At 34.1% G+C, this 9,756-nt stretch overlaps 1 long non-coding RNA gene across 1 annotated transcript; it reads right to left on the bottom strand.

Annotated features, from left to right (window-relative positions):
• Positions 1-235: 235 nt before the first annotated feature.
• On the bottom strand, positions 236-9,361 carry LOC306665207. The gene is made up of 3 exons (XR_013764940.1): positions 9,121-9,361; positions 4,252-4,357; positions 236-666 (listed from the first exon to the last, which is right to left on the bottom strand). It is a non-coding gene; the product is annotated as an uncharacterized lncRNA (long non-coding RNA).
• Positions 9,362-9,756: the final 395 nt, after the last annotated feature.

Genomic DNA, 9,756 nt, shown 5'->3' with positions numbered 1-9,756 from the left:
CTGTTTATTTCCTCCATAACACTTATGACAAACTGAAATAATGTTATCTGTGTGGATTTTGGGGGGTTTGTTTGTTTGTGCACATCTTCCCTTACTGGAAGGTAAGCCCCACTAAGGAATGTGCTTTGTCCATTTTGTTCCCTTCTATATCCCTGGTGCCTTGCACAAGCAGATCCTCAACGGATTCTGGTGAATGGATATAGAAGAATTGAGAGATCTGAGTGCATCAGTCCACTGGGGAATCTGGTCGATATAATAAAGCCGGAGCAATAAAAAGTATCCACAATAGTCATTATTTATTGAATGTACTTTTATGCCAGATATGATTGTAACCACTTTATATACATTATCTCACTTAACCTTTTCACCATCCCTGCAAACTAGGTATTATTACAGATGACGCAATGGAGACTCAGAGAGGTTAAGGAATTTGTCTAAAATAAAGCTGATAAGTGGAAGAGAAGGGATTTAAATTTGGGTCTGACTTTAGCATTGTACTACTAACACTGCTGTAGCCAAGCTTTCATGAAGAGATCTGAAGAATTCATCAGTGACATGTCAAACCTATGCAGCAGCCATTCTGATGAAATTAGATGAATAATACCTAAATTAGGTATTATCTATCTGATTTATCTCTGCCCCTTTCATCTAATACAGAACAGTACCCTGAGAGAAAGAAGCATGAGAAAATTGAGTTCGGCCAGTGGAATTGCTGGTATGGGATGATTTAGAAGCTTAATCTCATAGAAGGAGGAATTGGGAAACAACATGGAAATAGATATGTGATTGAATATTTTATATACATATATTTTCCCAAATATAAATCTGAGTCCCATATTAATATGATTGCAGATTTTGCAGCAATAAGGGACCCACATGAAATTGTGCTGTTCAATTTTCAATCTTCATCTGGGGTGGGGGTATTACCTGTATTTTACCTGGACAAAGTGTAGGAAAGGAAAAGTTGAATATTTGACTATATTAGACCTGATACAAGGAGAGAGTAGACAGAGAAATCTCTGAGAATTTAGTGAAGTACCTCTTCCAGTGGGTCCCATTTTTTTAATAAGATGCAGCAAGCAGAATGCTCTCTCCCTCACTCCCTGGATGTTCATGACCAATCTCTAGAGGCTATTTATGTATTACCTTACATGACAAAAGGAATTTTGCAGATGTGATTAAAGTTAAAGACTTTGGAATGGACTGAATATTCTGTGGTATCCTGGTGCCACATCTAATCACATAAAGCCTTGGAAGCAACTGCAGTTAGGAAGACATGTCTACAGAAGGGTGAAAGATGCAACATTGATGGTTTTGGAGATGGATGGAGGGGGTCATGGGCCAAGGAATACAGGCAACTTCTAAGGCAAAGAATCAATTCTCTCTTCGAACCTTCCACCAAGAGTGGGGCTCCCAGATGTCTTGATAATAGCCCGGTGAGTCCTATGGCAGACTTCTGACCTACAGAACTATAAGATATTACATTTGTATTGTTTTTAAGCTACTAAGTTAGTGGTAATTTTTTATAGCAGCAATAAAAATGAATACTATATAGAAAAGTAGAATTTTACACTATTGTTTGAATTTTTCACAGAACTCAGAGCACATTTCAGTAACTCAGATTGAAAGACTTGGGTGACTTCACTTCCCTCAGGAGTCCATCAGGAGCAAAAACACACCCACTTGATGAACACCAGTCATCTCTCGGCTTGTTTCAGGAACTTGCTTGGCTAGGTTTCAAAACCCAAATTATACTAACTCCTCTTTCACAAAAAGAACACAATTTTTTTTTTCCCCTTGTCAGATGATAGGCAAAATTTCATGAGGAAAGCTGTGGCTCTGATACTAACCTGCAGTTCTTGCTTATTATTCATTTTGTCCCTGGGACAGTTAGCTAAAATCTCCACTTTATATGATTTTGGAGATGCAATTAGCAAATACTTCATCCTTATATGGAATATGGAATTCTAAATATGAAAATTTAGAATTCTTAAACAATAAAAGGTGAATCAAAATTTCTAAATTCATCTAAATCTAAATCTTTTTTTTTTTATGGATCTACCTGCTTATAGTCTGTTTTTCATGTACTTTTAGGGCTATATAGAGGCTTTTGTTCTTCACCTCATTCATTACAGAAGTTGCAATCTTCTGGCTTATGATTCATCTTTTTTCTCTCCATCTCCTAGAAGAGAACAGAAAGCAGCTACACTGGGAATTAGAACTGTTATCAGGCCCAAAACACTTAATTAAACAATTCATTTGATTACTTCTAATCATGTTAAATTAATCTTCATAGCTCTGCCCTTATATTAGTCAGGAAAAGCTAAACTATGCTGTAGTAATAAATAAATTCTCAGTGGCTAAACACAATGGAAGTTATTTCTCAAAGTCTGCAACTTTCCTAAATCATGTCTCCATATATAGTTAGCCAAAAATTCAAAGTTGTTCTAATAAGTGACTTTTAACCTCATTTTCATGCTGCTATGAGTGCCTAGGTCCGAACAGAGAAAAAACTGGATCATTCTGGTGCATCAGCTTTTAAATATTTTGTTTTAAATGTGATACTTGTCATGTTTGGCTCATAAAGCAGTCACATAGGTTCCCTAGTTTCATGATAGCTGGAAAATTAGGAGGAGTAGGTAGATATTCAATGAGAAGTAAATTTCTGACAAACTCTTCCTAGTCTTAATGTTACAATATTGAGAATAACTTCTTTCAGAAATAATTTCCCGAGACATGTAAACTTTTCTACTGGTAATTTAAGAACAACAAATGCTTTAAGTAGTAATTTCTCATAAAGCATCAGTTTGGCTGGGCTAAGAGTGAATCTCAAATACAGGAAGGAAAGTAAGACACATCTACCAAATGTGAAATTTAGACATAAGGTCAAGTTTATATAAAAATCAGCACATGTGTCTATAGAAAGAGCATTAAATGAAATACTGAATACTGTCCCTTATTCTGCACATGTTGGTGCTCAGGAAATACTTGAATGAACCAATGAATGAATGAACTGCAATGTGATGCAGATAAAACTTCTCCATGTCTGTATAGTCATCTATAAAATGAGGGGCATGGTTTGATTTAAATTTTTCCTTGTTTAAAACTCTATTAAATGCATAATTATAGCAATCCAAATTTCAATTTTAATAATTCTAATGGTTTATTTGAAGTAATTATTCTCAAAATACAGTCTGGGGATAGTTTGGGGTCTTTGAGGCCATTTCATGGATTCTGTGAGGTCAGTATCATACAGAGTAAAAGATCTACACACAATAAAAGGTAGACTGATTGGTTTTCAAGTAATGGTGTGAAAGATGACTGCTGTGTTTTCATATTCCACATTGCAAGTAATTTATAAAAGTTATGTGTTAAGTTATAGAGTAGTGTCAATGAAAGATAGTAGTGATTACTTGAAAAGTCTTGAAAGACTCCTCCCTTTTCTAACTACATATGTGTGGAAAGCCAGATTTTTCTTCATATACTTTAACCAAAACAACATATCACAATATATGGAATGAACCATTAATGTTCTATCAGGAAAGGCATGAAGGAGGCATGTAAACAGGAAACAATACTTTACATGAGAGGCATGTAAAATGATGGCTCTCACATTTAAAATAAAATAAAGCTATTTTTCATAAAATAAGCTATTTTATGCTCATATGTAGTGGATTGTTTTAAATGAATTAACATATATGTATATAAAATCACTCCATTTTAATCTTTAATCAAGAGTAGTGTGTATTAGAGTTTAATCTATAATATGGCACATATATCAATAGATATACATAAACAGAAGATCTTTGGTTTTCTTTTTTAAAATGATGTTCAATAGAGTTCTGAGATCAAAGGAACAAAGGGGACAGGAGGAGAATGACTGATTTAGAGAGTAAGCATTTTGATATTAAAAAGTATGTGTTATTAAATGTAAATACCTTTTCTTTTATAGTTAGGGTTATGTTTTTAAAGAAATACACTTAAGGGAATAATTTAATAATACTGTATTCCAGTTATAGAATGTGAATAATTTGAATTTACAGAATACCTTTATATACTATGACAGAGACTGTTAATTTCCTTTTCAATATGCATTCTCTCCTTTACTAAGACAACTACAATTTTGTGGAGTTCAGTCTCATCACCGAACAAAGACTCCCTTGCTGATAAGTCAGTTCTAGCTGATAAAATGGAATTGACGTAATTGGAAATTACTGGATGGGACCTTGGGAAGGTTTTTGTGTCTCTCACCTTCTTAATGGGATTGTGGTAGAACTCAGCATCTTGCACTCAGCATCAGCAGCGTGGAACTCAGCAATGTGGAATCCACACTTGAAGCATGAGGAAAAGATCCATACTTTAAGATGGGGAAACAAAACAAGATAAGCAAAACCCTAGGAGAAGTGTTGTTTCCTGATAAATGACCACACTAATCTGGGCCTGCTTACTCAACATATTTTTGTTATGAGAGAAAAATTTTTAATTGCTTAAGTCATTGGTATTTGTGATTTCTTAATTCATTTTGTAACTTATAGATATTAGATCTCTTAATTTCAACAATTCCTAGTGGAATGGATAAGAAAATCAGTTTTATTTCCATTTAAAAATAAGAAGGGCTGGGGTTGCGGCTCAGTGGTAGAGCGCTTGCCTGGCATGTATGAGGCCCTGGGTTACTCAGCACCGTGTATAAATAAATAAATAAAATAAGGGTCCATCAACAACTTAAAAAATTATTAAAAATAAGGAGACTGAAGATCAGAGAGTTTAAATGAAGTGCCTATAATTGTGTCCTAGGTCTCCTACATAAAGGACTACAAACTGGGTGGTTTAAAGAACAGATATGTATTATCTCACCCTTCAGGAGGAAGGGCAGTCTAAATCAAGGTGTGCACAGTCTTGGTCCCTCCATGGGTTGTGAGGGAGAGCCTTCTGTCTGCTTCACTCCTGGTTTCTGACAATCTGTTGGCAAGCTTTGGCAGTTCTTTGCTTGGAGAAGCTTCAACAAAATCTGTCATTATATTCACGTGACTTCTTTCTGTATGCCTGTGTTCCTATCACGTTCCCATCAGCCAACCCTTTACTGTGGTTCTGAAAATAGTACCCAGAGAGATGCATCTCTGAGCTACATCCCCAGTCCCTTTTATTTTGAGACAGGGTCTCATTAACTGGCCCAGGCAGGCCTTGAACTTGTGATCAGTCTCTAGAGTATCTGGGATTATAGGTATGTCCCAATGAGTCAGGTCCACATTTCCCCCTTTTTAAAAGAAAACTCATCATATTAGATTAAGATCCAACCCAGTGATCTCACATTAACTTGAATTACCTCTGTAAAGATTGAATTTCCAAATAAAATGTTGCTGGGCACTAGGAGTCCAAATCAAACCATAAGAGTACCCAAAGTCACACCACTATTGATTTGCAGATTCTGTACTCCAGTCTTATAACTTTCATTCCATTGCATTTTCTTCTAAAGTGAAGTGTCTTCAAATATGGATCACAATGTCAAAACTGCTTTAACTTGTGTATGCATCAAAATTCATATTTTTTTACCTCACCTTGGGCCCACTGAATCATGCACGTTGAGGGTAAGAATTTTGAATCTAAGTTTTTTAGTACGTATTATTTAGTATGTAGTAGTACTGTTTTGGAGTATAAAGTTCCATGAATATTAACACATGTACAGGTTCACATAACTACCACCATAATCAGGGTACAGAATGGTTCCCTTACCTCACAAACATGTCCTTTGTGCAGTCCCTACCCTTGCCCCTACAACCACTGCTCTGTTCTTCACTGTTATTTTATTTATTTATTTATTTTGGTCAGAAATATAAATACATGAAAACATGCAATATGTTACAAATTGAAACTAGCTTCTTTATTTCATTAGGATTTCTGTGAGATTCATACAATTGGTTGCATGTACCCATAGTTTCTCCTTTAATGTGCGGAGTGGCATTCCACCTTGTGAACCAACAGGGCTAGTTTAACCAGTATAGGACATTTGGATTGTTTCCAGGTGTGGGCAATTATGAATAAAGCTGTTATAAACATTTTATACAGGTTTTGTGAAATGTAACTTTTCATGTTCCCAGAATGAATACCTAGAAGCAAGATGGTTGTGTCATATAGAAATCACATGCCTAACTTTATAAGAAACTATCAAAATCATTTTCCAGAATATTTGTACCATTTTGCTCTTGAGTTTTACTTTTAAACAAGCTTCCTAGGTTATTTTTAGGCACAGGATAGTTTAAAAACACATAATGACTCCAGCATTTCATCCAAAGAACAAAACTATTTACTAATAGTGGTAAGATACATGGAGAAATAAGATTATTTTTTTCTAAGGGAACATTCACTTTCAGTATCAAGTAAGCTATAATCCATGTACACAAGTCTATTATCTGTGCTTTTTACCAATTTTTCGAATGTTCCTCCAAAGACAAGAATACAAGTATTCACAGATAATATGCCTTCTTATCTAATAATAACTTGTTCTTTTTTTTTCTAAATTGCTTATTAGAGCAATTTTTAAGTGTATTATCTTAAATATACACAGAATAGATATTTTATATAAATAGTTATGCTGAATAATTAATTCATTTTTTTCTCTAGAAGTATATATTGTTTATAAAAACTGTCTCAGGCATATTTTTAATTTTTAGAATTTCCTTAGGCAAACAGGATAAAACTAATTTGAGACCTTCACCAACATAAATGTAAATTCATACTTATGCTTGTTATATAACATTTTTTACAGACTGAAATTTGTCTCTTTGTTCTATGGAACAGTGTCAATCAGTACTGTATATAAGCAATAAAATTGGCCTTATGAAATCATAGCAAATATCTCAGATCCTATACATAGTGTTAGACTAGCATTGACCTCAGTAAGTGCCACATTCAAAATGAAATTGGGCCAGCAAAAATCATTAAGGGCAACTAAAATCATTAAAAGAAAATAACCTAAAGCCCTGTATACATGCTTTGGGTAATATTGATTTCCACCTGTATTATTGGAATCCATTTGGTACCACACATATTCTGCAGAACAATTAGTTATTTGTTTGAGGGTATGGAGTCATTTGAAACTTTCATATGTACTGTAGTAATTGAAAAAAATAATTGCTTTCAAAATGGACTCCTGGACAGCAATGTATTCTGGAACATGACATATGGAAAACTATAACATGGCAGAAAAATTGGTAATAGTAAGAGACTGAATGAAAATTCAGGTGTTTATTTTGCAAATTTCATCATTTCTTGCACTAGCTATATTACCTTCACTCATGCTTCTTATCCCTAAATTTGGAACCAAGTAACATTATCAAAAATTGCTCAAACCATTTTGCTTGTTGGGTTTTTAGAGGAATAATTAATGAACAAAAAAGGCTTTAGAAATTTAATATGCTATTTAAGTATTAGGAAAAGTTCTTTGTTATTCAATGAAAAGATCTATTGGAATATTGTTTCCATTTATCAGATTGTATTTTTGAAAAGACACTCTATGACTGAATGTGTAGAGGGTCTTTTTTTCATAAAGTTTTCTATTTTAGTATACTTTTATAAGGAAAGTTTGAAGGATGACCCTTCAGAGGCTACATAATTGCATCAGAAATATTTCTGAACAGGTTTGATGACAAATATCAATACTATGGGAGAATGTGCATCATCTTTGCCATTTTAAAAGCATGATGGGGATTTATTTGCTCATATCCCTTTATCTTAACAATTGTTGATGAATAAACAGGATGTCATCACATGACTGCTTTGTGAAGATTTTATTAGTTTATCAGAGAGGGACCAGTTGATTATTGATTGCCACTAAATTATACTTAATGTTTCTAAGTTTCAAAATCCTACATATGACATGAAAATTGATATTTTACTTTATAGAGACACTGAAAAGGTTCATTGATATTGCAAAATGCAGTTTAGTTGACTTTGTAAACTTTCTTCTAAGAAGCTATTCCAGAAGACTAAAATGGACTATTCAAATTTTCATCTACTCAAATTTTCATCCATCAGACATTTCCTGCAACTTTTGGAAATAGTATATTAAAAATATTTTTTTGTAGAAGGTAATTGCATATATGTTCCTAGACAATATTCAAATGCTAGTAAAGTTTACATTTTCTACTTAAGAGCCAACCACATAAACCTATGAGCCTAGAACAAGACACATAAATGGCGCCAAATAAATTAAATCATAAATGAATTAAGATACTTAAAATACTGAGTTCAGCTATGAAACCAGGCAAAACGATGAATCTTCATGCAAATTAAATCCCCCTACCTGCATTGAATTATTGCTGAAAGAATCCAGGATTATAAAACAAGTCCCATTTATGACTATTCAAACTATACACAGGATGTCCTTAAAATTGACTTTAAGAAACTAAGAGATTCTAAGTCACAGAATTAACCAAAAGAATAAGAAAATGATTATTGCTGATATTCTTGCATTGAACACAAATTCAGTGTTTCAACAGATCAGTGTATATGTTCAAATGATCAACAGAGAAAAAAGTCGACATATCTACAGTATACAGAAAATATCAAAACAATGAGAGCTTCTGAAGAAAATGATCTCTGTAAAATTTGAAAACTTGACTGGGCAAGTTTGCTAAGAATTGTAAGCACTATTTTGGAAAATTGGTTCATATTGCTAAGTAATTTTTGACTTTTATTGAAACTAGGATGCTGTTAATTGGAAGGCACACTATTATGCATGACTATGGAAGAAAAAACACTAACATAACAATTGTAGTTTTAGGATATTATTAGTTACACAATTTCGAGATGTAAAGAATGTACTTTATAGAATGAGCAAAGCATAATATGCATAGCACCAATTGGAGATAACAAATACCGCTCAGAAACAACAAGTATAAGAGGAAAGCACAATAAATTGGGGTGTGTCAAAAGCCAACTGAAAGCGTTGCCAATGGTCAAAGCAGAACACTTAGAGTAACAAGATAAGAAAAGTAATATAGTATTAAAGCCTAAAGCATAAAATAAATATCTATGAATCTATTCCAATATAACTAATTGAGTACATAAATGGGAGAAAAGAAGAAAAACTGCCATGCAGAAAAATTTATGTAGATACCTTACCTTAAGGAGGTGTATTACAGTTTGTATTTGAGATATCCCCCAATAAACTCATATGAGCTGAAGTGATTAAATTATGAGAGGTGTGACCTACTCAGGGGATGAATTCATTTGATGGATTAATAATTTGAACTATGGTAGGTGGAGCTTGGCTGGAGGAAATAGGTCACTGGGGGCCATGTCCTTGGGAATTATGTCTTGTCTCTTGTTCCTCTCCCCCTTTAGTTTCCCATGAGCTGAGAAGTTTTTTCTATCTTCTGCTCACCTCAGGCCCAGAGTAATGGAGTCTGCTAACCATGGAGTGAACTTCTGAAACCATAAGCCAAAATAAACTTGTCCTTTAAGTTGTTCTTGCCAAGTAATTTGATAACAGTGACAAAAAAGCTGCCTAATGGTTGTGCATAGTGACTAGTTCAAGAAACACTACATGGGATGATAAAAAAGAATAGCTCTGTAGTGGAGAAACCTGACAAACACTACCCCAGTCAGGTGAATGAGCCATATTGATGGCCTGTGTTATAACAGGAGGTGATGAAAATGGCACTTCAGCTCTGTCATTCTGTGGCCTCCATCCCCACAAACGACAACTCCAGGATAAATATTAGGAAAGCATCAGTAAATCCCACGGGAGGCATATTA

Source organism: Sciurus vulgaris, assembly GCF_902686455.1.
Source record: "Sciurus vulgaris genome assembly, chromosome: 7".
NCBI lineage: Eukaryota > Metazoa > Chordata > Mammalia > Rodentia > Sciuridae > Sciurus > Sciurus vulgaris.
This window is presented reverse-complemented; position numbering and strand designations above follow the sequence as displayed.